The sequence below is a fragment of the Lissotriton vulgaris genome, chromosome 1_1, assembly GCF_964263255.1.
Source record: "Lissotriton vulgaris chromosome 1_1, aLisVul1.2, whole genome shotgun sequence".
Lineage (NCBI taxonomy): Eukaryota > Metazoa > Chordata > Amphibia > Caudata > Salamandridae > Lissotriton > Lissotriton vulgaris.
Window position 1 is genome coordinate 28984747 of NC_141685.1, and position 27611 is coordinate 29012357.

At 44.3% G+C, this 27611-nt stretch overlaps 1 pseudogene; it reads right to left on the bottom strand.

Moving 5' to 3' along the window:
• Positions 1 to 213: 213 nt before the first annotated feature.
• LOC147737041 (uncharacterized) lies at positions 214 to 27611 on the bottom strand (annotated as a pseudogene).

Below are 27611 nucleotides of genomic sequence, written 5' to 3' on the forward strand. Positions count from 1 at the left end.
CATTGATGGTGATGGTGGAGTGCTGGCTGATTTATTTTTAGGTTTGAAGATTGACAAAAGCTTTTTGCATGTTCACTGCCAATATATGTCTTTTCTCCTGTGTGTCTTCGCTGATGATTCCTTAATATTGAGGAATCACGAAGGTTACTTCCACATTGCCTGCAATTGTATGCTTTTTCTGCAGTGTGTTCGCTGATGTCTTTGTAGGACTGATTAGTGACAAAATCTCTTCTCACATTCATTGCACTGGAATGGTTTTTCTCCAGTGTGTGATCGCTGATGTCCATGTAGGACTGATAAGCGGCAAAATCACACACACAGTCATTTCACCGGAATGGTTTTTCCCCTATGTGTGTTTGTTGATGATACATTAATCCTGAAGAGGAACTAAAACAACTTCCACATTTACTGCAATGGTATGGTTTTACTCCAGTGTGCGTTCGCTGATGACTCAGGAGTTTAGATGATTCTCTAAAACTACTTACACATTCATTGCACTGGAATGGTTTTTCCCCTGTGTGTGTTTGTTGATGATACATTAATCCTGAAGAGGAACTAAAACTACTTCCACAGTCACTGCACTTGAATGGTTTTGTTGTAAAGATTCTGCACATACAGAACTATGCTCAAGAAAATAGGCCGTTAGTGCAAGATTGGTTGAACCGCACTTACACCTAAGAACCCACAATCGCTAGACCGACTAGCTATAGTGTCTCATTAGTTCCCCAGACCTTTCGAAGATACCTAATGCTTAGACAAACCCAGAACACGGACCTCCTGATCTTTCAGTTGCGGTAGCAATGCACACCCTTTTGCTGACTCACCCGTGCTTGTCCACACCAAACAATGCAGAGTCTATGTAAAGTTTAAAATGTAAAGTTTAAAATGTTTATTTTTCAACTAACAAACTATGCGTTGTTCAATAATGCAGTAAATGAGCTATTACCAGCAGAATAACACATAAGATAAAAACAATGATCAAAGTTACAATACCGTAAAATAAGAAGGGTGATTCTGATTGACCAGTGGATATTTACGGCTTTAGCGCCTAGACCACCCTCCCCTGGTAGGAATATGTGTATTATATAAAAGAAGATCTCAGGGCCAATTCTGGGGAACCCCTCACCTTAGAACGTAGGAGTAAGATTACATCATAGGCTCAACAAAGCTCTAGTTCGTAGAAGGAAATCTTCCATCTGTGTTGAGGAAGCTGCTGCGTGTTAGTTAGTGTTAGTATAATGCAAGCATTTCTCAATAAGTGCCTAATGTTATGTCTAGGTAGTATGGACTGACCAGAACTGGAAAGCACAGTGGCTTGTTTTTCGACCTTGTACGATGTGAGCAAACTATAACAATATGAGCTCATGTGGGCAAAAAGGCGTCTTGCACAAGAAGATACAGAGTGTAGTGCGCAAAAATAAAAAGACACGCAGCTAAGATGGTTGCCAACTCAGGCTAACAAAGAATAGCGTGACCCTAAGGGCCACACTACAGTTTTTCCCCAGTTTTTCCCCAGTGTGTGCTTGCTGATGACGTTTTAGGTTTGATAAGCGACAAAATCTCTTAACACATTTATTGCACTGGAATGGTTTTTCCCCAGTGTGTGTTTTCTGATGCAGTTTGAGGTATGATAAATATATAAAGCTCTTCCCACATTCATTGGACATGAATGGTTTTACTCCAGTGTGTGTTCGCTGATGACTCATGACTTTAGATGATTCTGTAAAACTATTTTCACATTCACTGCAATGATATTAGTTTTTCCCCCGTGTGTGTTTGTTGATGATTTCTTAATCCTGAAGGGAAACAAAAACTACTTCTAAATTCACTGCAATGATATTATTTTTTTCCAGTGTGCGTTCTCTGATGCTGTTTTAGGTGTGATAATAGACAAAAGCTCTTCAGAAATTCACTGCAAGGATATGGTTTTTCTTCAGTGTGTGTTCTTTGATGAACCTTTAATGTTGAAGATTCAGTAAAGCTACTTCCACATTCACTGCATTGATATGGTTTTTTTCCAGTGTGTGTTCGTTGATGAACCTCTAATGTTGATGAGTTACTGAAACTACTTCCAATTTCAAATAATCTTTATTTCAATCGTTTCAGATCATAAAAGATAAACACATAAACATACCGTAAAACATTAAAAATGATTTCTGTATCACAAATTTTTAAAAGGCCATTATTGGAGTCTAAAAAGATGTATGATTTAAGCTTAAAAGTTAATAGAAAATGCCATATTGGAGTCTTTTATAATTCTTGCGCGTGCTCTCCACATTGCCATCAAAAATTTCGCCATGGCAAAGACAGTTGCAGGTGATAAGTCTGTTTTTAGCACTCTGTACGCTGGGGCATAGGTTCGGAAACCCAAGTTCTTTAAGTATGGGACCAGCCAGTAGCTCCTGATTTTACTATACGCTCTACAAAAGAATACCACATGTAGCTCACTTTCCAGCTTGTAATTGCATGCTGGGCATGTAGCCAACTCCAGGTTGCCATTCCAGGATTTGGTGAAGGCCCTCAGTGGTAGCGAGCCATATCTCCATTGCAGGAAAATCTTTCTTACATGCACAGGGGACATAGCATCCAAAACATACTCAGGTCTATAGGAGTCTTTTGCTTTGGTAAAAATGTCACTTAGAGATCCTTCCCTGATTGAACCCAGAGCTCTCTCGAGCATAAAATTGTAAAACAGTCTGGAGAGTTCTTTCCTTGGAAGGTTTGTGGCAGTTACTTCAGGGTTACACCACAGCTCAGGGATTCCAAGTGTTGTGCACATGTCCCGGATATACTTTAGCCAAGGGATTTTGGACACATGTATTAGCCTGAGCAGCTCCTGTAATTCGCTTCTGTAGTGACCCATATCCTGACTGCTCCACAGACGTCTCCAGTAAGTCAGAGGTTTTAGGCCCAGTTCTTCAGCGATTGGGCGCAGTGCCAAGTCCATTCTCAGGGGGAGGAGGGGGCTACTCGATGGGAGAGCCGCTAGCTGTCTTATAAAATTATTTTCTGCGACCTGTATATTTTGTAGCGATGTGTGTCCCCATAACTCTGCCCCGTAGGCAATACCTCCGATAGCTTGCGCTTTGTAAATTTTATAGTGGCCGTTGCTTTATGTTGCTGCCAGGTCAGAGACTGATTAAGTGTAATGCCCAGATACTCGATTACTTGGACTCTTTCTAGAGATACAGGTCCCAGACGGGGATTTGGGCAATTTTTGTTTTTTTTGCTGAGAATCATGAATTTGGTCTTGGAGGGGTTTATTTCTAGACCTCTTTTGTTACAGAACTCCAAGAAACCGTCCAAAACTCTCTGCAGCCCCATTGGTGTTTTTGCCAGCAGCAGGGTGTCATCCGCGAACATAATCGCAGGCACCCTGCTGTTGTTTAGTTGTGGAGCATCAACATTGGGGATCCTACTCAGGTGTTCTATTACCCCATTTGTAAAAAGACAGAAGAGGGTCGGCGCCAACACACATCCCTGTCTTACCCCACGTTGGACAGGGGACCTATCTGTCAGCCTACCGCCCCTTCCATATCTTACACGGGCGTAATTATCTGTATGTAGCCTGATTAAAATGTGCAGTATATCGCCGGGAACACCCAGATCTGCCAGTACTGCCCACAACCTGGCCCGTGGGACCAGGTCGAAGGCGGCACGGAGATTAACGAAAACCGCATACAGTGACCCCCCTTCTAGGTGTGTTGTCTTCCAGTACAGGATGTTAAGTCTAAGTAACTGGTCGACTGTTGAGACTCCCCTCCTAAATCCCGCCTGGAGAGGGCTTAAAATGTCAGTCTCATCCATCCAGCTTTGGAGCCTATCAAGGATTAATCTGCCGAACAACTTTTGGGTCACATCGATGAGGCTAATTGGACGGTAATTGACTGGAAGCAGGGGCGACCCCTTTTTGAATATTGGGACCACCTCCGCTCCCAGCCAAGTGTCCGGTATTCTCATCCCCCCCAGCACTGCATTAAACAATATCATCAGGTAGGGTGCCCAGATCTCAGGTTCTTGTTTGAAGAGGTCGCCCGGCACCCCATCAAGTCCCGGGGCCTTTCCGGAGGACAGCCCTGCTATTGCCACCCTTATGTCTTTAATGGTAAAAGGGACAGCAATATGCGTGTTATGAGTAGAGGGTTTTATTGTTGCTATCTCCTCATTGTCAGAGGAATATAGCTGCTGGAAATGGTCCTGCCAGACGTTTGCAGCGATGTTTGGTTCCACAGCCGAGGGGAGATCCCCACTTCCATGGTTTATAATTCTCCAGAATCTACGGGAATCCCTTTCAGCTAGGGACTCCGATAGATTCTCCCAATGCTGAACGTCCCACTCTATTTTAGCGTTGGTTATGAGCGATTTATAGGTCCTCCTTTTGAGTCGAATTTCCTCCCTTGAGCCCCCCTCCTTTACAGTGGTTAAGAGGTCTCGCTTTGCCAGTCTACAGGTGCTATTATACCAGGTATTTTTGGGTAAGCCCTGCGCTCTTGGTCTCCCAGTGCTTAGAAAATCAGCCTCAAGCTTCTTGGTTAGATTTAGATGTAACTGAGCTATATCCTCGCTAATGTCTTTTGTAGAGTTAAGGCGCCATAACTCAAAAGCCTCGTCTAGAATGGGAATGATCCCAGTATAGAGGGCGGCTAACTTTTCGCTACTGGAGGCAAGCTTTTCCCATCTTATCCGCCTTCGGTTGTTCTCCAAGAGGTGCCCTCCTCTCAATTCCTGTGCGCATAATGCAGTCTCCCCCGGAGGAGGGATGACGTACTCTAGCTCCAGGGCGTTGTGGTCACTGTCGTCTCTATCTATTATTTTGAAATCCAATACCCTTTTCCACTCCTGCATTTGGACCAGAAAGTAATCCAGTCTACTTTGCCTACCTGCCTTGTTGAATGTGCATTTAGATGGAATGTCAGATCTGGTACGGCCGTTGCACGCTCTCAGACCAAAGGTGAGATTCAATGTGTTTATTTGAACGGCCAACGGTGTCCAAGCTCTGGGAGGGGGTGCCTCTGTCTGGGGAACCTGCCAACTTGAATCCTCCTCTAGGGAGGGTCCATCAAGTAGGCCAGGTAATGGCTCAAAATGTGAGTTGAGGTCGCCCCCTATTAGATAGGACATATCCCCAGGGATGGTTTCTAGAATGGACGACAATGACTCTATAGTTTTAGAAGTGGCCGCTGTTTGAACTGGTCTGGAATAAATGTTTATAACTAATAATTTAAAAGGGCCTGGCCATTCCAGTAGTACTACCAGTATGTCTTCTGAGTCTACTGGGTATCTTGATGCTATGCATCCTAGGTCTGAAGCAACCCAGGTTGCCAGTCCTCCGGACGGTCGTCGTCTCCCACCCCATAGAGCGGGGATTGAGAAAATCTGAAATCCCCTAGATGATATCTCTTCCCTTGTCCAAGTCTCTTGAAAGAGACACACACTTTTTGGGTGTACTAGCTCAGCCCATGATTCCGAATCTATTTTGTTACTTAGACCTGCAACATTCCAGGAGAGGAATTTTAGGATTAGTGGGGCAATCTGTGTCCCAGCTTGGCTAGCCCTTAAGATAGTATGGGCTGGGCATAGGACGGAGTCCATTTGAACTTCCTCAATTGACGGGGTTTCTTGAGTATTTTCCCTTTTGTTTGGTTCATAATGAGAGTCTTGAGTCCCTATACAGATTTCCTCCTCGTTGGTAGTGAGGGAGACTTGGTAACCTTGATCAGGGCCTACCGAACTCTCTTTTGCCCCTACTACGGAAGCCAGCTGTCAGTCCACCGTTTCTAGGCAGTCATAACGATTAGACAGCGGTAGAAAAGGTGGCTGATAACATCTTGGGGGCCATGGCTCCTCTCTATCATGATTTCCCCTTCCCATTCCTCTTCTCTGTACAGTTTCCCATCCCTGTGAATCACAGTATGTGGGAGGGTAGATAGGGGGTGGACGTGCATGGTCAAAGGGAATTGTCCTCCTTTCCTGATTTCCTTCCCAGTTTTCCCCTAAGGTCCGGATAGTAACCTCTCCTCTGTGCCTTAGATAGGTGATCACTAGGTGGATAGAAGAACGACAGAGGGACTGGGTGGATAGTACTCCCTTCGTCCTCCAAAAAAGAACCACAAATAAATGGGACTGTACCTGGTTCTTTAAAACTCACCAGAATACAGTCACCACTAATTGTTTTGGGACTCTTACCCACCCATGAGACTCTTCTTGCCATACGGATATCGCTGGTCTTGCCTCTAGGAAGCGGCCTATGTGTTGAGAGCCAGTTTATTACTTTGTTTTTCAACGACTCCCCTGTCTCATATGAGTCTGATTTCAATTCGGGAACCCCAATTAAAATAGCAGTGTATGGCGCTACCCCCGGTGGAAGATTAACAGTCACTGTTCTTGGAGGTTTAGTTAAAAGGGTTTTTGGGTCAGGTGGATTATGGTTAGTGTTCAACTGAGATTTTGGGGGACTTTTGTGTTGCGCATTTGTCTGAGTTGTGTTAATTGCTATTGGTGATTGGTGTTTTATAGCACTAATTTGTTTATTGGTAGCGCCTCCTGAAGTCGCTGGAGTTGCCAAGTTAGATTTTGGTTTTGGTGGTTGGATGCTGATTGATTTAGTGTTTTTATCCCCCGCTAGAGTTGTTGTTCCTGTCTCAGCTGCTTTTGCGCTTTTAAGGGGGTCCAAAGTGTTCTTGTGTTTCGGGTCCATGGGGGGGGATATGGAGCAAGAAGCACCCGATTTCCAGCCTTCCATAACTTTTAGGGCAGTATTCTCGATTTTGATTAGTCTCGCCTCGATTTTTATCAGGCGAGCTTCTAAGGGACTTATGATTGATATCAGGAGGTGGCCAATGTCCGCTAGTGTTATGTCCTCTTCCGTAGACTCGGGGTTATGTTCTACGGAAAGAGGTAGCGATTCAGTGGGAGTATCCCTGGACTGTACCTGGGGGGGATCAATTATTATCCTAGGAGATATTCTTTCCTGGATATTATGATCTGTTCTAGTTGTGTTTTGTGTTGCCCCCACATTTTGTTTTGTTTTCTTTCCCTTCCTTTCCTTATTACTCTGTTTCCCAGTTTTCCTCTTTTGTATGGCACCCTCCCTTCGCCCTCGGTCTATGCTAGGTGACTTTAATAGCTTAGGGGTATTAGTGGTAGTAATAACGAGTTCTTCCCCCGGAGTTGGGGGGCTTGAAGTAGTTATTTCAATGTCTTCCCTCGATTCTGTAGTGTTTGGAGGTTGGGTAATTTGCGTTAGGGGGAGGGACAAAAGGCTCATGTCATCTAAGTCACTCAATGTTCCTTCAGAAAGATCTATACTGGTGGTTCGATGCAACCCCCCACATGCACCAAGCTGGGAGCTATCTGCAGTCTGCCTATCCTCGGGGGTTTTCGACATTGCTATGACCCCCATCGACGATCTCCTCACCCATTCTATCTCCTGCGAAATTCGTCTTTCCAGGAGGGTGATATCGTCTATCAAAAGGGAGCCTGCCTTCAAAAAATAATCATCAATTTTGCCTTGGTTTGGGGCAGTTGTAGTAGGGGCATTGGCTGCCAGGCTAGCTTTACTCCTAGTCTCCATGTTGCTCATAATGAGCAATGTAGCTCAAGGGAATCCAAGATGTAATAGAAGAGTAATGAGTTGAGAAGGAAGTATAAGTTAGTACCTGGAGTAAATAAGAAGGCCCAGTCCAGTCTCTCCGGTCCTCGAACGGCCTCAAACGGCCCGCTCTTTGCCCGGTCTTCGCCCCGAGCTGCGTCCCGCGCGCGTCCCGCGGTGCGGAATTGGCCAATCGTGGTTTATACGAGGAGGTTGGGGGCGTGGCCGCCGGGGGAAGAGGCACCAGCTGTGTGGAGCTGAGGCTGCTGGTCCTCGCAGTCCCCCGGTAGGCTTGCCGCGCTGTGTGAATTCCGATGGACTCAACCTGGGAGCGTGTTTGGTTCTCCACCGACTGTGGGCGCTCACACCAGGAAGGACGGGGTCGAGCTGCAGATGAGCGGCACCCGCGAAGCGGGTGTCGCGAAAGGTGGCAGAACTAGCGGGCAAGCAGGAGGCAGGAGTCTGTCTCACTCGCGGCAAAGGTAATGACCAGGAGGCACCCGCTCAGCCAAAGAACCACGGCGTTGAAATCACCGGAGGCTGGGGGCATGGCCGCCGGGGGAAGAGGCACCAGCTGTGTGGAGCTGAGGCTGCTGGTCCTCGCAGTCCCCCGGTAGGCTTGCCGCGCTGTGTGAATTCCGATGGACTCAACCTGGGAGCGTGTTTGCTTCTCCACCGACTGTGGGCGCTCACACCAGGGAGGACGGGGTCGAGCTGCAGATGAGCGGCACCCGCGAAGCAGGTGTCGCGAAAGGTGGCAGAACTAGCGGGCAAGCAGGCAGCAGGAGTCTGTCTCACTCGCGGCAAAGGTAATGACCAGGAGGCACCCGCTCAGCCAAAGAACCACGGCGTTGAAATCACCGGAGGCTGGGGGCGTGGCCGCCGGGGGAAGAGGCACCAGCTGTGTGGAGCTGAGTCGGCTGGTCCTCGCAGTCCCCCGGTAGGCTCGCCGCGCTGTGTGAATTCCGATGGACTCAACCTGGGAGCGTGTTTGCTTCTCCACCGACTGTGGGCGCTCACACCAGGGAGGACGGGGTCGAGCTGCAGATGAGCGGCACCCGCGAAGCGGGTGTCGCGAAAGGTGGCAGAACTAGCGGGCAAGCAGGCAGCAGGAGTCTGTCTCACTCACGGCAAAGGTAATGACCAGGAGGCACCCCACATTCACTGCAAGGACATGGTTTTTCTCCAGTGTGTGTTATCTGAAGCCGTTTTAGGTGTGATAAATTTATAAAGCTCTTCCCACATTCATTGCACTTGAATGGTTTTTCCACAGTATGTGTTCGATGATGACTCATGACTTTAGATGATTACGTAAAACTACTTCCACATTCACTGCAATGATATGGTTTTTTTCCACTGTGTGAGTTCGCTGATATTTTTTTAGGCCTGAAATTTGACTAAAGATATTCAGACATTCATTGCATTTTGTATGGCTTTTCCCCTGTGCGTGTTCTCTGATGCAGTTTTAGGCTTCGTAAATATACTCTGTGTTTTATATAGCAGAACCCCCATTTCTTTTAACTTTCAGTTAACAGTGCTTTTCGCTGGTTGCTGTGGAATGGCCTGAAAGAGTTTACAGTACACCTCTAGCACTGAATGGTGGTCTGATATCAATTTAGGAAGCAAAGTACTCCTGTAACCACCTCATGATCAGAGCTGGTATTGGACATGTTTACACAAGAAGTGGTTGATCACTGTTGCCTTAATTTTCTAGAGGTCATTTCTTCATCGTGAGGCACAAAGGTACACACCTCAGACGGAACCACTGAATTGCCCTTGACGTACTTCAAAGATCTGTCAGTTCATGTTCAGGTTCGGCTGCCTCTGTCGGTACTTACGTTTTCCTGAATACTGAAACTCAATGTTTCGGACTTTGCTTTTTCAGATTTACAGTATTATCTTCATTATTCTTAAACATTTTGCGCAATCAAGGATTGTTTTCTGTTGGATGTAAAGATTTTTAAATTACTTAAATGGAAAATACCAGAATGTGCATTTACAATTTTTAATTGATTGTAAAAGCATATAATTTATTACTACTGTTGAAACTTATGTAGACATATTTAAGACACATTTAACCAAAAAAGGGCACTCGCATAGCACACATATACTAGTAACAGCTTTAGGTAGATTCATATGGTCAAGGTTTTGTTAAAACAAGAACAGCTCTTGGAGGAAGAGATGGATCAGGAAGACTCAAGACAGCACAGTGGACATCAGGATGTTGTGCCATACATCAAATCTTATTGTTCACAGAGGTGCCTGGTTTCATTCACTACTAACTACTAATTCTTTTTTCAGGAGGATTTCCCTAGCTGTTGCCTCAAGTCTTGATTACTGGGGCCTTCTGTGTGCTGATTGTGTTTGGGTCGCTTGTGGCGTAAAGGTGCTCTATCTGGGCCTTGTAGGGCCTGAATCATGTAGCGACCCTCTCCCCATATAAAGTCCCTGCCCAATCTAAAATGGTGGGGCCTCTAGGACTCTAGGAATCTAGATATTGACATAGGACTTAGCATGTCCTTCTTATGGACATGAAAGAAGGACTATCATGTTCCATAGCTTCAAAGTATTTCCATGGTGGCAGCCATCTTAGAATGATGTTGTTTACTAATTCTGCTTAGATTTCCAGACTGGCTCGGTCTATCGAATTTCCAAGTGCATCCTAGGCCACTGTTCATCCTATACCCACTATCCCTCTAATCTGGATTCTATCTTCCTAATTGCATAATCTAGTTTGACCTAATGTATTTCAACTTCCCTTTTTTATATTCGCAGCTGGGCCCTCTCTTCAGGATTTGCTGTTTTCCACCTAGTAATCGCATGCATGTAACGCTGGGAAGCCCAAAACAGAAAGAGTATCTTCTTCTCTCTTGAGATCTTCTGTCATTATGCTGTTGTTTAATGGGATGTCTTTGAAGAAGGGAGTCATGGAACTTTTCTCCAGCCACCCCATGATTTGCTTCATCCCTTCCTTCCTTCCTTCATCTGACCATGCCCCCTTCTCCTCAACTCCCCACAGCTTCCCCCCCCACGTGAGTATGTAGTACTCCAGTCCCTCCCCTCTTTCCACTCTGGAAATTTGGTGCCCTTAGCCATGGATTCCCTTTATCGAACATCACTAGACTCCAAACTGGTTACAGACGGCTGTAATTCCTACACTATCATACACCCCCTAAACGATCTAAAACCGTGTTCAAGAAATACAAACACAGGCTACTCAAATTTCACCCAGAACCCCTTATTTCCCCCCCTATGTATGCACGTATAAAGGAGCTATCATAAGTGACCTTATCTTTTGCACTAAAAGACCAGCACAATAGAGCCTTTTGCTCTATGCTCCAGATCACTGCATCCACTAAAGCCCCTACGATCTCAGACTCTCAATAACTCCCTCTATTGTTCGCCGAGCAGAGGCAACCATCTCCCTTTATAATAATGGGATTATCCTCATTCAAGCATCTGAACGCAGCCTAGAATTACTTGATTAAATTTTCCTCTCATCAAACTCTCTGTGGTGAATAATTTTCTTCCCTGACCCAAGCTCATCCTAGCCATTTAGTCATCCCACGGGTACCTCGTTCTGTATCCTCCCCTCTCCCCCCACTACTTGTATTGCTTCACCCCTTTCCCCTCCTCCCATTTCACCTTCGTCAGATTACCCAGAAGCATGCATTCACCATTACCCTTGCAGCTTGTTTCAACCAACATTTTTGTTCATAATAGCCTGAGCCCTCATCACACCCCCAGAGCAGCGACCACTAAAATACCCTGACTCGATACTAAACCTTCACCTCATCTCTGGCCCTTACCTCTGAACATTTACTTTATTTATTTATAAAGTTTTTATATAGCCCGACCATGACCCACAAGGGTATCATAGCGCTTTACAATATACAGTTATTAAACATTAGGTGGTTGAAGTAGTAAACATACATTCGGTATTCGCCTTCAATTCAAAAGATGTAGGCAATAATATATGGTGACTAGAGGTCACATTTGATTTAAAGTCTTAGGGTGTGAATTTGTTCATTAGAAGCATTTTTACTTCCATTTTGAAGGAGGTAAAGGAGGAGATTCCACGTACCACTGGAAGCAGAGAGTTCCAAATTTTTGGTGCAATCCCTGAGAATGCTCTGCAACCAGTTCTCTTTTTATGGAAGGATTGTGGTTTCAGTAGTAGTGAACTCGCACTTCACAGTTGTCTGCATCCTCCCGATCGCTCTAGCTTTAGAGCTATGTAACTGGGGGTAAAACTATGCAGGGCTTTATGGGTCATGCAAGCGATCTTTAGGTGTATTCTTGCCTCGTAGGGCAGCCAGTTCAGAACTTTCAAGGTCGGAGAGATGTAGTTATTTCTTTTAGTACCTGATACCAGTTTGGCCGCAGCGTTAAGTGATGCCCTCAGCGGGCCGGCCAGTATTTGGGGAGACCGCATAGAGTGGTGCTTCCATAGTCTAATCTTGGTAGCACTAGGGCTTTTACTGCCATTTTTAAGTCGGTCTTTGGGAGGAAGGGTTTAAGTTTCCTTAGTATACGCATCTGGTGATTATCTCCCTTGGTGGCCTTAGTGATTTGCCCCTGCATGTTCAGGTGTTTGTCCATGGTGACTCCCAGGGACTTCGCGGAGTCAATGAAGAGTGGAGCACAATCAAAGGAAGTTAGATGTTTTAACCATAAGTCTATCTTGGGTGTGTGATTGGGTGGGGAGATGAGGAGGAATTCCATTTTTTGGTGTTAAGCAAGAGGTGGTTGCCAGTGAGCTAACTTTGGGTATTCTGTGGAATAGCGTTGAGGGAGATGAAGTCTTCTGGTGAGGAGATTTTCATATAAAGTTGGGTGTCGTCCGCATATAGGTAATATAGAATGTTCACTGAGTTCAATGCGTTTTCCAGGGGCTCCATGAGTAGATTAAAAAGAATGGGTGAAAATCCTGAGCCACGTTGTCAGCACTGATGCATCTGTGACACCCTTTCTGTAAAACCCTGACACTTGCTATCTCAGAACCCCCAAACATGACCAATAACATGGCGCCTATCTACTCTTAAATCAGTTTACGAGTCCAACACCCCCACTCCCCAATCATGACTCCATCTCTATTCCACCCTCCCCTGGTTCTCCCATCATAGCTACTCCCTAACACCATCATGACCTCCTGTTCCCACATTACTAATGACACCAAACTCACTGAGATCTCTCAGGAGCTTCAGCAACTTAAGGCTGAGGTTTAAAGTCTAATATCTCTCACCCCTGAGCTCGCTAATTGTTGGTGTCCCACCAGGCCGATGGGTTACAATAGACACTCCCTTTAGCTATCCAATAACAATCACATTAGACGGAGGTCACCCCCATATCCAATCGGATCCCAGCAATCGCAACGTTTCCTCATGTGACCTGGAAGACAATTCCCTGCCCCCATGCTTCCACCTGACCCATCAGGATGAAATATTCTGAATCAGACAACAATATTTACTCCCTCCTCCACATAGAGATCCTAGGACCCATCCCAGGGCAGTTAACAATTCCAACTTCAAGCAAATTGCCATCACTCAGGCTGCCTCCGCAGTCGCCATACCCCACCTGAAATGCACACTACTCAACTGCAGATCGGCATCTAACACACAGTGGATATTGCTGACCTTTTCCTTACTCATGATCTTGACCTGATAGTCCTGACTGAAACTTGTCTAAATGACTCCTCCAAACTAACGCTCAACATTCTAGCACCACCCAGCTACAACATCATCAGATTAGAGTGACCAAACAGACCTGGTGAAGGTAAACCCTGTACTCACTGCGATAATCTCTCTGTGAAACAACACCAACACACTACTCTCATCTTCTGTGAATATCTAGGCATCAATATCCTGAGTAAAGATAGGCCTCAATACAAATTGCATGCGTTTTACCACCCTCCAGGAGATAACCTCCCATCCATTGAACAAATTATGGAAATCATCACAACCAACTCTGGTGTATGCTGCGCCCAAATCTTCTTTGGTGATTTCAACCTCTACTGAATTACCCAAATGACCAATCAGTGATTAGCCCAAAAACCTTCCTAGCTGACCTAAACTTGATCCAAATATGCGAAAGTCCTACCCACAACCTGGGAGCGACCTTGGATCTAATTATCTCTAAAGCTAATTCCATTCAACTTGAATCTATCATTCTATGTGATTGGACAGACCACCACTGCATCACTTTGCTCATCACTGAATCGCTGTCCTCAAAAAAGGTTCACATAAAAAAACAGACACTGGAAAAGAAACCCTTGAAACATAAACCTGAATGTACTGACATCTATCAGCAATGACATACTAACCCCTGCCGGGGACATTTCAGATGTCCAGGACCTTACTGATCATTACACTAATTCAATGACAAACATTCTAGACTCTATGGTACCCCTCCAACTAAAAAGAGTATCCACCAAAGACTCTGAGCCTTGGTACAATGGTAGTCTAAACACTGAAAGATGCAATCGAAGATTGAGTGAAGGGTCATGGAGATTCTCCTCCTCACTCGAACACCTCCAGCACCTGAGATATGTAAGCAGCATTAACAACAAGCGCATACATACCTCAAAGGCAAACTTCTTTAGGAAACTGCAAAACAATGCCAGGAATCGACCTAAAGAACTGTTTGAACTTGTTAAATTGAAATCTAACAGGAAACCCAACCTGCTTTCTGGGTCTAATCTTCAGCCTAATCGCAAATAACTTGCTGCCTTCTTCCTGGAGAAGACAAAAAAATTGAAATTGACTTAAAGACTTCATTGGATCGCCTCCCGGCGCCTTCACACATCAGCCTCACCCACCCATGTGGCCTGAGCATCCTGCACACACACCCAAATATATTGCCCGTGGTGTTCATTCAAATCCTTTGATGAAATAACCATACTACAAATCATGTCAACACTTAAACCTTCAAACCACTTCAGCGATTTGCATCCTTCAAATCTCTTCACCCAGCTATGTAATTACTCAGAGCAATTCCAACTCTTAAACCAATACCAATCCGGATTCCTTCAGGAATCACTGAATCAGCCCCACTCACATCGTTGACGACGTGTAAAAAATGCTTGATCAAAATGAATCCTGCCTTTTAAGTGCCCTTGACCTCTCATCAGCATTTGATACGGTCAAACATGACAGCCTCCTTGACTTACTGGAAAGCAGGATATTTGAAATCACTAAAGTGGATCCCTTACGAGGCACAAATTAATTGTTAAATTGCTTGCATGACACACAAAGCCAAACACTCCAACACCCAAGGTACTTTGCACAAAAAATGGATTTGCTTGGTGGCTCTAGAACCTCATTATTTCCACAAGATGCAAAATGCACCAGAACAGTGCACGCTGCACATAACACAAAGATAAAGTGTGTTCTGCAACTCTTTCACATGCCCGGCAAGTACACAGCCCCTACACAGCTTTTACAAAGGCCCACTGGCATAGCACTGCTTTTAAAATACACACAAAATCCCATAGGCACAGCTCAACAATCTAAAATTAAATTAATTCATGGAGAGAAAGCCAACAGCAAATGATCCAAAGCGTGCCGCAGGCCACAAGGGTCTTTACTATCTCAGCTACTTCCTACAGCAGCACAGCTTAATGGCGGCAAAGTGTTCTTCATTTGAAAAATTTGCTTTTCATTTGGTATTTGTACAACACAAACCTTACTAAAAAGAAACAGAGCTCCCTATCAGGTCCAAGGCAGGTACAGAGTCAACGAGTGATAGGTGAGGTAGCTGGATAATGGATTGTTACTGCATTGTGATCGAAGAGCGTGAAACTAGCAGCATGTGTGCTAATTCCTCAGCAGCTTCTCCTCTATTACAGGTAGAGCAGGTGCAGGCCCAGATCTGACAGAAATAAAAAATGTGTAGCTCAGTAGTATTTTGAGATAAACAACTGGGTAGTAGGACGCCGGCTTCCAATAGCACAGCACTGAGCACCTCACTTCAGCCAATCTTTAAACGATTGTTTGAAGCACAGAGCAAAAGGAAGGTGTGTTAAATGCCGACCATTAACCTTTCACCAGCTGCACACGGGGACAGCATTGGCTAGATGGAACGCTATGCTCCCGCAACCGATCAAGTCATGCATGCGCATGCCACAACATGCTGCGAGTGGTTACTTGAACCCTCTATTCCAATTCACACAGTTTAACTACACATATCACAGTGATCTCTCTCCCCACTGTATCCAGCGCATGTTTCCTGATTCGACACCAGAGTGTCCATTCTGTAAACTGGCTGATGCCAGCTTCTGACATATGGTGTGGGGGTGCCCACCACTACAGGTGTCATGGCTCGAGGTTACAGCCACCATAGCGGAACTCGCAGACCATACACAGTCACCTACTCCTGAATCCTGCCTGCTAGGCCTTCACCCTAAAGCAAAGAGGGGCAAACACTTACACCGGTTCATAGTCCTTGCATGCATACTTTTCAAGTGACAAATAAAAATGTACTGGAAAGCAGCCTCTGTGCTGGACACCAAGAGGCAGCTGCATACTCCCCTGCACTGTGCACGAGCAGAGGCCAACACACCACACATGCTACTCACTAGAGGAGTGGGAGAGGGGGTGAGGGGAACTGGGATATATATATCTTTTGCATAGAAGCTAAGAACGATATTCGACCACCATGAAGGAACTATTTCTGGGACCTTATGAATGTATAATTTCTGTACAATTGTACAGAAGTATGATGTGTATCAACCTGTTCATGTGATCTCTGTTCCCCTGTGGACGGTGGGGCTGGGAGCCGTGCCAGCAGAAGTCATGGATTAGACATCATGTGATCTACCCATATGTGTTCCCTGCATTCCTTATAATTTATTGATTTATTGACGCACTGCCTGCTATTAGGATGGGCATGTTTTGTAGTCCTCACCATCTCCTCCTCGCCTTGTGATCACCCTTTACCTTAGTAGATCTTGCTCCGACACTGATGTAAATAGCAATGCTGCCCAACCATGATGTGTTTACATTTGTCACATATATTATGTCATTGATGCTCCCTGCAACCTGTATCCCTCAATGCGTTTCCTCTTGTTGATGTTTTAAAAGAATAAAAAATGAAAAAAACTTTCACCAGCTGCAATCAAATCTTTATGAGATAATGAGATGCAAACACACCTCCATCCTGCACATCCTGGGACTAGACTGCTGGAAGCGATCAATGGGAAAAGAGACAGGTTTGGAGGTGAGCAAAACACTAAAACATTACCTGAAGGAGCAAAGGCGAAAAAGTGAGTTAGGAGAAGATAGATGGATATTAGAAATGGCAAAAGGGACAAGCAAAAGAAGGAAATAAACTCAACCAACATTCTTTGGATAAACACTGGCCCTGTGAATTTTAACAGAGCAAAACTGTTTTAAAAGTTTGTAAAAGACTGAAAAAATCACCACAATTTTAGAACACATAGAAACTGAAACGAGAAAAGCCTATGCATCTTCTTTTCAATGTTCATTATCAGACTTGCTGCATGCACGGGAGGTTTAGCAGCAATACCTAGTGTGCCATGACGGTGTACCAGGTGCAGTTATCTGTAGTCATGCATTCCAATGGGTTCTGGGAAGTGCAGTCATTTTTTAACTGCATTTAAAGTAGATGCTGATAAAGCTACAGATGAAATGCATAATAGTCTAGACTTTCTGAATCTTTACACTTAGGAAAATCTAAATTCTGAGCATGCATACAATACATAATGTGAAGTGCGCACTTGGATGAGAACAAACAGATGACAGACAAGAAAAGAAGTGGAGAAGAAGAAAAGGGAAAGAAAGAGAAAGAACCCCATTGGACCTAGCATGAGGCAAGGATGTCCCTTTTCACCCATACTCTTCCTGATAGCCCCAGAGCCCCTCACATTCACCCTATACTGCTCAGAAGACATTTGGAGAACTGAAACCAAAGCCGGAAACCTGGAAATTATGTTGTAAGCAGACAACGTACTCCTCACTTTAGCCTCCCCAGAACGTTCGCTGCCAGCACTCATGTCCACCATATCAGACTTTACAGCTTTTTCCAGGTACAAAATGAACTGGACCAAAAGTTGGGAAACAAAGACAAGTTACATAATTGCTGCAACAGGGCATAACATACAATTCCCCAGAGGCTTGCCTCTTAGGCATATTTCCCAAACCTAAAGCCAATATGATTTCCTCAGGATGTGCAGATCTAGCCCTGGCTCTTGCACAATGCTAGATAACCCTCTTTTGGAACCCCTCAGGGGACCCACACTCCACGAGTGGGGAAATGACCTAATCAAATGGGCCACATGCGAGGAAACAATACTAAAAGTCGAAGCACAGAAGGGGCTGAGGGGTCCAGACCACACATGGGTATGGGAATTGATTATTCAAGACTCTCCCCATAAAGCTGATACAGGGGATTACTCCTGCTGTTGGACGATGACTCCACTGGCCTTCCAAATGTAGCAGCTAGGTCTTTCCTGAGGGGGCCCTCAAAACATTTGAAACTCTCCGGGAGGAATTCGACCTCTTCAAATTACCAACAGTTGAACTGTGCCCTCAAGACCTCCAGAGTGAATCAAATATCATATCCAACTCTACTACTAACTCCTACTAAGACAAAATGGGCAAATATAGGAAACTTATCAGTGGTCTCTACACTACACTAATTGAAGATCTTTTTCCTGGCCGCTGCAATCTAAACAGGCTTTGTGCCGGCAACGAATATCCTCCAGCATCCTGCCCCTCTGGAGAGGGATCAGCCCTTGACGGTGGCTGACTACCTGCCCCAATCACTGTTTCCTGCTGCTGGACCCACCATAAGTTGAGAAGGGGCTGAAAACACGGCCAGCGGCCAATAAACAGACAATGAGGAGGAGTGGTCATCCCATGGGGACTCCCGCTGTGGTGGCAAGGCACTGGGGATCGAACTCGGCTATGTCCCCCACTGCTGCTGGCTCCCCTGAGAGAGGAGACAGGGCTGAGCATACCTGCCAAGAACTCAGAGTGGATAGTGAGGGTGGCAGTCACCAAATGACATTCCGCGAATAGGCACCTCTCTCATCTTTTGCCTCTATATGCGAGGTGACCTTCCCCTCACACCAATTCTAACGCACTGTGGGAGCCGCTAAGGGAAGAGGACCAACCAGGCGATGGCGCTGGACAACGACAGACACAGAGGTGAGGAGTGGGGGGAGTGGCATTGATCTGGCCTAGCACTGCACCAGAGGCAACCAATTGCCCTGGGACAGAGACTGAGGATGTGTGAGTGCCCAAGGGAGCAAATACTCATGTTGGAATTGGATTGCCAACATGGTGAAGGAGAAAGCTGCAGGGGGCTAGGGACAGATAGATACATACACCAAACCGGTGGCACTTACCGGGTCGGCAGAGAGAGGAGTTCAGGGCCTCCCCTACTACCACAGGAAGGGACAGTTTACACAGCAACAGTACTCCAAGTGATCAAAGACAACCACAAAGACTTGACAACAAGATTTATGGGGTAGGGGTTTCGCTCCTCAGTCAATTCTTGCGTAACTTATCCTCGCAAGTTATGGAGGCAGAGGGCTGCATTTCCTCCCTGCAAGATGTGGCAGGAACCACTACTCGAGCATAAAAGACTGAATGAGCCGACAACGCATGGAAGATGCAGTATGCCGATCGTGCAGAAATAATCTGTGGCTGGTGGGACTGCCAAAGGGCACAGAAGGACAACAAACTGGGGAGACTAGTTTAAAACATGGATTCCAAACAGAGAGCTATCCCCGTACTTTGATATAGAGAGGGCTTACAGGACGTAGGGCCCAAGTCTGCCTCTGTCATCATTTGGCGGACAGTACCCTTATTGGATGGCCACCCCCAAAGTTTTTGCTCCAGATACTGTTGGTTAGGACTCTGAAAGTGCTCTGAAACAGGCTGAAATTGATATATGTGAATTGGCATCCCCAATTGGCAATGACTTTAACCATCTTATAAGTCCCTAGTACATGGTATCAAATGTACCCAGGGCATGGGTGTTAAAGGGGTAACCAGGGCCTGAAGCACTATTCGTGCCGCCCGAGTATCCCAAGCAAACTACTAACAAGAAGATGGCCAATGCAGACTGCAAAAGAGTGTAAACTGCTTGATCCCAACTCTGCTTTCACCATGTGTGGCAAAGTCAAACCCGATTTTTAATATATGTCAATCACCCCTAAAGAAGGCCTCCTGAGGTGGAAAAATGGCTTGGCTCGCTTTGGCCTGAGGATCCGAGTAAACTCCGAGCTGAGCTAAAGCCAGGCATCCTTCACTGGCTCGCCCACCTCTATAAAATAATGGATATTAAGGGCACAAAGACATAGTAAGGATGTTATTTGACTATCTACAAGAAGATTGATGAAGCAGGAGTAGCAACACCACAGAGCAGAAATCCTTGTTTCAAGATTCATAACTTTCTCACTAGATCATATTTTAGTGAGTGTATTATGAGACTGGGTGTTCTCCCCCCAAGGGTCAAATCAAATGATCATTGTTTTACAGTGCAGTTTTATCATCACATATTTACTACCAGTGTTTAGTTTGATTTAAGTTTCCATCTGGGTCATGTTCTGATGGTTGGACTCAGGAACTCCTCTCACCAAGAAATATGCCACTGTGCTGTGGAAGCTGCCCAGGCTAAGTATAGATTTCACAACAAGTATTTTTTGGTAAAACAAAGATTAAATGCCAAGCCTCATCGTGAGATGGCTAAACCTTTTGCACTTCCCATGTCTTGCGGTGCAGGTTGGGTGTGAGAGTCTGCCCACCACAGAATAGAATAGAATTAGAGTGTGAAATCAAAAAAGTATAATGCTTCAAAACCAAATTAGAGCAAAAGAACTGCCCATAAAGAGTAGTTTATAAGAGTGAGCCAACCCTGACCTTTTGTCCTTAAACTGGCTGCCATATAAAGCGTAGATTCATTTAAAAATTGCATGCATAGCACACAAAGCCTTCACTTCAACACCCCTCTGTACCTCATTCAGAAACTGGAGCTCACATGCGGTGCGAGAGCCTCCAGAAGCTCCAGCACACTATTGCTCATACAAACAAAATTCAAGAAGAAAAAACCTACAATCGAGCCTTCTCGGGTATAGCACTGAGGATTTGGTACTACCTCCCCCCTGAAGTCTGGGTGAATCCTTCCATGGTCCTCTTCAAAAAGGAAGTCAAAGGGCTCTTGACGAAGAAATCTCTGCTTCTGACTGGTTATTCCAGTGGACACCGAAGTCGCAGTTGCTGATCTGTGGCCCAGCTTCTATGGTGGCGAGAATCCCTTGGCTCTTCATTAGTGTGTATTTTTTGCTTTGTTGGTTCTGTTTCTGATTGCTTGTTCCCCTCTTGTTATATAAACTGTAAAGTACTCTGATACCCGAGTTGGTCATGTTTGAACTACAGAATACTTTCAAAATAAATAAATTGTAACAGGCATCTTCCTTCACAGGCCAATAGTGTTATGCTTAGATATGCTTGTTTGGATTCCATACAGAATCCCATGTGTTGTCATGGAGCTTCTCTGTGTCTAAGATCCATAAAGAGTCAGTTGGTGCCTCTCTTCTGTCATGAGAGCAGCGGTGGCTCGTTGTTCCCACGATTAAACTATTCAGACTACTTAACTGTGTCTTGTTGTGTTACTGCGCCTTGGAGGACACAACATAATTTTTGGCGATGAGGATGAGAAACGTCTCAGACTACACTATTGGTGGCCCTCTATGGACAAAGACATAGAAGGGAGGGTCAAGGAGTGTGTTGTCTGTAGAGGAGCAGAAAAGGGTTTGAAAGTTGTTACACCTCCTCTTCAACCCATCTCTTTTCCTACGAAGCCATGGCTTAAGGTGGGCATTGATTTGGTTGGGCCATTCAATTTTCTTCCCCACAACTTACGTTTTGCATTTGTACTAATGGACTTTCACAGCAAATGGCCTGAAGTCAAGTTGTGTGCGTCTCCCACTGCTAGCAATGCCATACTCTTTCTTAAAAAGATTTTTATGAGGGAAGGGTTTCGGAGGCAATAGTTTCAGATAATGGTGTGCAATTTGTTAATCAGGAAATGAGTGAGTTTTTAAGTGAATCCGGTGTGAAGCATTTAAGAAGTTCTGTTGGACACCCACAAACCAGCGGTTTAGTTGAGAGAATGAACAGAGTAGTAATGGAATGTATCAAGTGGGCTAAACACAACAGTTTTGATGTGGAGGGTGCAGTCAGATCCATGTTGTGGTTTTATCGCACAACGCCACATTCACTTACAAAAATTGCACCTTTTGTTTCACTTAAAGGTAAAGTAACTACTTCTACTCTTTATCCTGCTTGGTTGTTAAGAACTGTTTCTAACAAAGTTTCATGTTGTGTGGATAATGTTGCTTTGGAGTCTTGTGTTAAAGTAGCGCAGAAGAAGATGTCTGGCAGGTATAATCTGAAGAAATCTGCGAAGTCCTGGGGACATGGTTCGTATTAAAAACACAAATTTTGTAAGAAAAGGTTGCATGTCTTTTGGTGAACCCATTTGTGTAGAGAAAGTCTGTGGTGGTGCCGTTATGGTAAGGGGTGGACATTGGTGGATTCTGGAAAAAAGTTGTCAAAGTTTAGTCTGCAGTGAATAAACCTTCTGGTTTGACTAATGCGTCTGCAGGCAATACCAATTGTCCAACGGGATCAGCAAATATATCTTCTTCTCCGACAGGACCTGCAAATGTTTCTGTATCTTCTTATCTGACAGGACCTGAAAATGTTTCTGTATCTTCTTCTCCGACAGGACCTGCAAATGTTTCTGTATCTTCTTATCTGACAGGACCTGCAAATGTTTCTGTATCTTCTTCTCTGACAGGACCTGCAAATGTTTCTGTATCTTCTTCTCCGACAGGACCTGCAAATGTTTCTGTATCTCCTTCTCCGACAGGACCTGCAAACGTTTCTGTATCTTCTTATTTGACAGGACCTGCAAATGTTTCTCCAAGTAACGTCTCTGAAACGAATGCGACAAGTCAGGTGCCAAGGTAGTCTATGCGTGTTAGACGGTTTCCCTGGAAGCTGCGTTGAACTTTTCAGCAATCACTTGCAATCTTCTTTATGTTTATGGTCAACTTTGTGGCATTTTTCATGATTCTCATGTTTATGTTTTGTGCATAATCTGCATTAACTGTATTCTACCATACATTTTTCTTGTAATTTTAAAATGTTTTTTTTTTTTGCTTACCGCTTTCTCTCATTATTTGCTATGCATTATATTGTTTGTTTTATTTACAAAAAGAGGTAATATGTTATGCTTAGGTATGCTTGTTTTGGATTCCATACAGAATCCCATGTGTTGTCATGGAGCTTCTCTGTGTCTAAGTTCCATGAAGAGTCAGTTGGTGCCTCTCTTCTGACGTGAGAGGAGCGGTGGCTCGTTGTTCCCACGATTAAACTATTTAGACTAATTAACTGTGCCCTGTTGTGTTACTGCGCCTTGGAGGACACACAAATAAGATGGCAGGATTCTTCAGTAGCAGACTCAGATCCAGCGTTCCAAAGTAAATACAGGCAGCTGATACTTTTTAGGTCTCAGCCTGATCAAGCACATGCGCTAGTCTGGCCGAGACATTTAGTAGCTGCTTTGAAAAGTACTACTTTCCCAGCGACCAGCTTACTATCACTTGCACAAGCACTCGCGTGACATGCACAGCTACCAGCTGGCTTGCTGTGCATGTCGCACGCGCTTGTGCGCCTAATAGCAAGCTGGTGGCCGGCAGCTCACATATGTAATCCTATTTACGTGCATGCCTTTTTTAAATTATGCACAGCACCCGTGTGTCACACAGCAGCATGCTACTTGCATTTTATTTTCAAATCGGCTCCGTGTGGGGGGCCACCGACATTGCTACAGCTAACCTCTCTGCATTTCAGGAGCCGAGCCCCGGCTCCAGAACCACGAGCTCTGTGTGTGGCTCACCAATGGCCGGATCAGCGGCTCCCATCTCAGGTACTGGGTGTTACCCACAGTGCTAAAATTCTCTAGTACCACAGAAGCACGTATTTGCTAGTTGCCCGCCCCACCACCCCTCCCAGGTTGCCGCTTGAATACCTCCCCCAGTTGTAATCAAAAATCCTGCCTCTCAGGGGTGTCACTGATAAGTAGTCCATCAAAGCAGTAAGAGACTGACAAGAACTCTGAAATATCAAAGGACAGTTTATTACACTCATATGAGGTGAGGCTGCGTCGCCCAAAAGCCATGGCAAATGAATGAGACAGTCTGAGGAATTCAGAAAGCTGGCGCCTTAAATACATTTCAGACTTACACAGTAAGCATAAATGAAAGGGGCAGTCCTGGCTCCTGTGAGCACGCAAAGAATACCTAAAATGGACATACAAGTTCTCTTTGTTCAACCAAGTGAGAGGAGCTAACAGTTTCAGAACGTGGTGAACACATTCCTATGTAAAACTTATCAGTAACAGCTGCAGACTCTACCAGGCATTTCTGAGCATGCGTTAAAGTGGAGGAGTCTAAATATATCCTGTTACTAGGCAGACTTCAGGCGCAGCTAAAAGAAAGTAGGACAAAGCACATGGTGAGCAAATGGCAGCAAGATGGCTGCTAGGAAGACAAAATGGCTTCTAAACAGCAGATAAGATAACTTCTAAATGCAAGATGGCTTCTGCTAACGCTAACCCATTTCTGCTAATTTACAACAGTCGCCCGTTTTAGCGTTTGCTGAAGACATTCATATGATCCAGTAGGAACATAGAAAACAGGTGCTCATTAATTTGCACATAATTTCATCAAGGTCCTAATTCATTGCTAGATAAGCATGTCCATTCTAAACATTTCAGCAAAGGTATGACCAAAAATACTAAAGAAGAGGACATTAGGTCATAAACATACATACAAACAGTAGGAGAAAGTAATGACCACTATTACAGGGAAAATTAGCAATTTCACAACCCTAAGCAATAGCAAATCCTAAAATCTTTCAGAAAACACTATATACTCATGTGAAACAGTGGCAATGCAATCCTTCAATGCTCTCACAATTCTCTTCCACAGAGAATGAACTTCTATTCTATCTGTACTAAACAGAATACTACTCTAAAATACTGTAAGCAAGACAATAAAAATTAATTCCACAACACCCAGTAATTAACTGTTCAGGAATCGCTTATATGATCACAACTTATACCCAGAGTCCAATTCCAAGTCTCTCTGGCAGACTTTTATTGTTCATCGAATCTCTTCTTCCATCACCGCATGGGCCTCTTCATTTCAGGCCTTCCATGGAAATGTGTCTCAGCATCCGTTGGAGTGCCCTTTTGGCAAACACTCATAGTTCAGTCGAAAGTCTCAATGTCTCAAGGCAGTGCAACAGTGTCTCTCATCTGCGGCAGACACTACAGATATTATGCTCTTCTTTGATCATGAGCACAGGTCATCTCGTGCCAACCAGAACTACATTCTCAAACTCCAACACTCCTTATTCAGTGTCAGAGGACGCTCAAGCTGCTCTTTCATGGGCACCATAAGATAGTGCCTCTTGCCAATCTTGAATTCTCCATTGCACTGCTCTTCCAGTAGGCAAAAGGGGAAAAAGGGAACGATGTGGCCAAAAACTCAGGCAAAGACTCAGGCCAAGACTCAGGCCAAAACTCAGACCAAAGGGCTCAAGGGGCTCAGGCCAAAACTCAGGCCAAGGGGCTCAGGGGCTGTACACTGTCAGAGGTTGCCAGTACATAACAGGTAGCTTTTGCCCTTTTTCCAATTCAAATTCTGTTGCAAAACCAAATCCTCTGTTCTCTCTGTTGTGCAGCGCTGACCAATGAAGCAAACAAAGGACTTGGAAATACCATTGATGGCGTGCAGATTCCTTACTGAGTGCTGGGACTATAGACCAAAACTTCCTGCTTTCATCTATGGCTGTCAAGGATAGGAGTTAGAATTTGTCTTTGTCATTCGTTCTGCAGGGTGTCACTCACCCTTTGATCTGTAATATCCTGCAGAACCTAGTGATGTAGGAAATGTGACACAATTGTTAATTTCCTTCAATTTAGCACAAAAACAATTCAATATTTAACAAGGGGACTGCAAACAGTTTGCCTGCAATGTTCAAGAGAGTGGTCATACGCCATGGGACTATCATGATCTAAAATACACTATCATTCAATTCTATCTGAATGGATATCCTTACACATAGTGGCATCATTTACTGGGGTAAACATTTTCCTCAATGAGAAAATCTAAGTGTTCCTAAATCCCTCATCTTGAACACCTCAAAAGCGAAATCACATAAAACAGATGATCAGGGACATTCAGAAAAAGGCTAATTTATCAAAAATGTGAAAACAGAGAAAAAACACGAGCTACAAAACTCCTAGTGTTTCCATTATTAAAACACATATGGTCTATCAAATATTAAACAGCAGAAAAAAGAACTGAGAACCTAATTAGAATGGGCATTATATTTTTCACATTTCAAGAATGAACATACAGTGTCTTCCATTGAGATGGAAAACTTTTCTTACTATACTATTAAGTCAGTTAGCCAGTCTATCACTAAGCTGACAGTCAGACTGGAAAGCATCAAAAATATAGGCCTAAAGAAAAGTCTTAAGAGAAAGAAACAGTCTGGTCAGGTCATACAAAAGGGAATTATGCATAATGTGGTGATTCCTATTACATCTCTGCAGTCTAAAAGTGTGAACCTGAACAATACATTAATCATAAAAAAAAATGAGTTGACTGGTAAAATAAATACGAACTCAAGTGATAGTCAAGTTTGAGACATAATACCAAGAGTATGAGCAGCAAACAAAATGTCACAGTAGTGCAGAAATGTGAACTCTACTGCTGGCCGCTAAACCATATATCGTAATCTCAGCTAATGGTCCAGTTCCTTCTTCAAGGGAAAAAAATGAAGAGTGTAGATCACCTTTAACAAGAGCCACAAATCTATAATTTCATCCTTAGGTCCAATCAAGGATATGTATATAAATCTAGGCCTGCCTGTTCCTTAAGGGAGAAGGGCAGTATTGTGGCTTCCTGTATATCTCTTTTATTTTACTTCAATACTATTATGGCCAAATTTTAACATTCACGAAATTTAATATCAGCGCAAATATTAACCACGTGGTGTAGAGCGACACATACCATCATACATGTCTATTCACAACACAGGCACATTTGTAATAATATAAAAAAAAAAACAGCAACATTAAACAAAACAACATCTCAAGCCATCAGATATACATGCAGTATAGTAAGCATAAAAAGCATAGACAAAGCACAATGGCACATGTAATCAAGCAGTAACGCATGCATTCATGCAACCCAAAACCCAAAATCCAGGCTTGCATAATTTGTCAGCATCAAAATCAAAATCAAAATTACACCAAAATTACGCTTTCATTTACTCACACCCCGCTTTTGACAGGTGATCACCAGTTGCTGGTTATCAAACTGGCAAATAAAACTTACAGTGTCGCTTGTGACACATAGGATCAGCAAGAACCATTCATAAGGGAAAAAATGTAAAATCATGAAAAAAACACACAAACATTTCTTTAAAAAAAAGTCATAATAAAAACCCATCTCTTTTCAAGATACTGCTGACACAGCACATAACAGATTAAATCTCAACGGTTAACCAACCATCCTTCTTTTAAAACATGCTAACCCACTTTAATATTGACTGTCCAAAAATAAAGTACTTTCACAGACACGCACTGCGTCCTGTGCACCAGCCTATCCTTGCGGCCCTGGGAGCCCGTGAGGCCCTCGTGCCCCCCCCAAGGCCCCTGAGGCCCTCGAGGCCCTGCTGTTTCCCTTCTCTTCAAGGCTGGTCAAGAATGCACTTCTCGGAGACAAAGCCCTAATGTAATGAGCTGCACATGTGGACGTAAAAGCCTCACACAAGCAGTCTAATGTTCAAGCTTGAAATTCTGCTAGTCAGGGAAGCTTTTCACCAAGCAGTCATTGCTCCATCTGTCTTCACTTACTGCTAACCCCCATCTCACTGACCTTAAGGTCAAACTCTGCCAGGCGAACCAT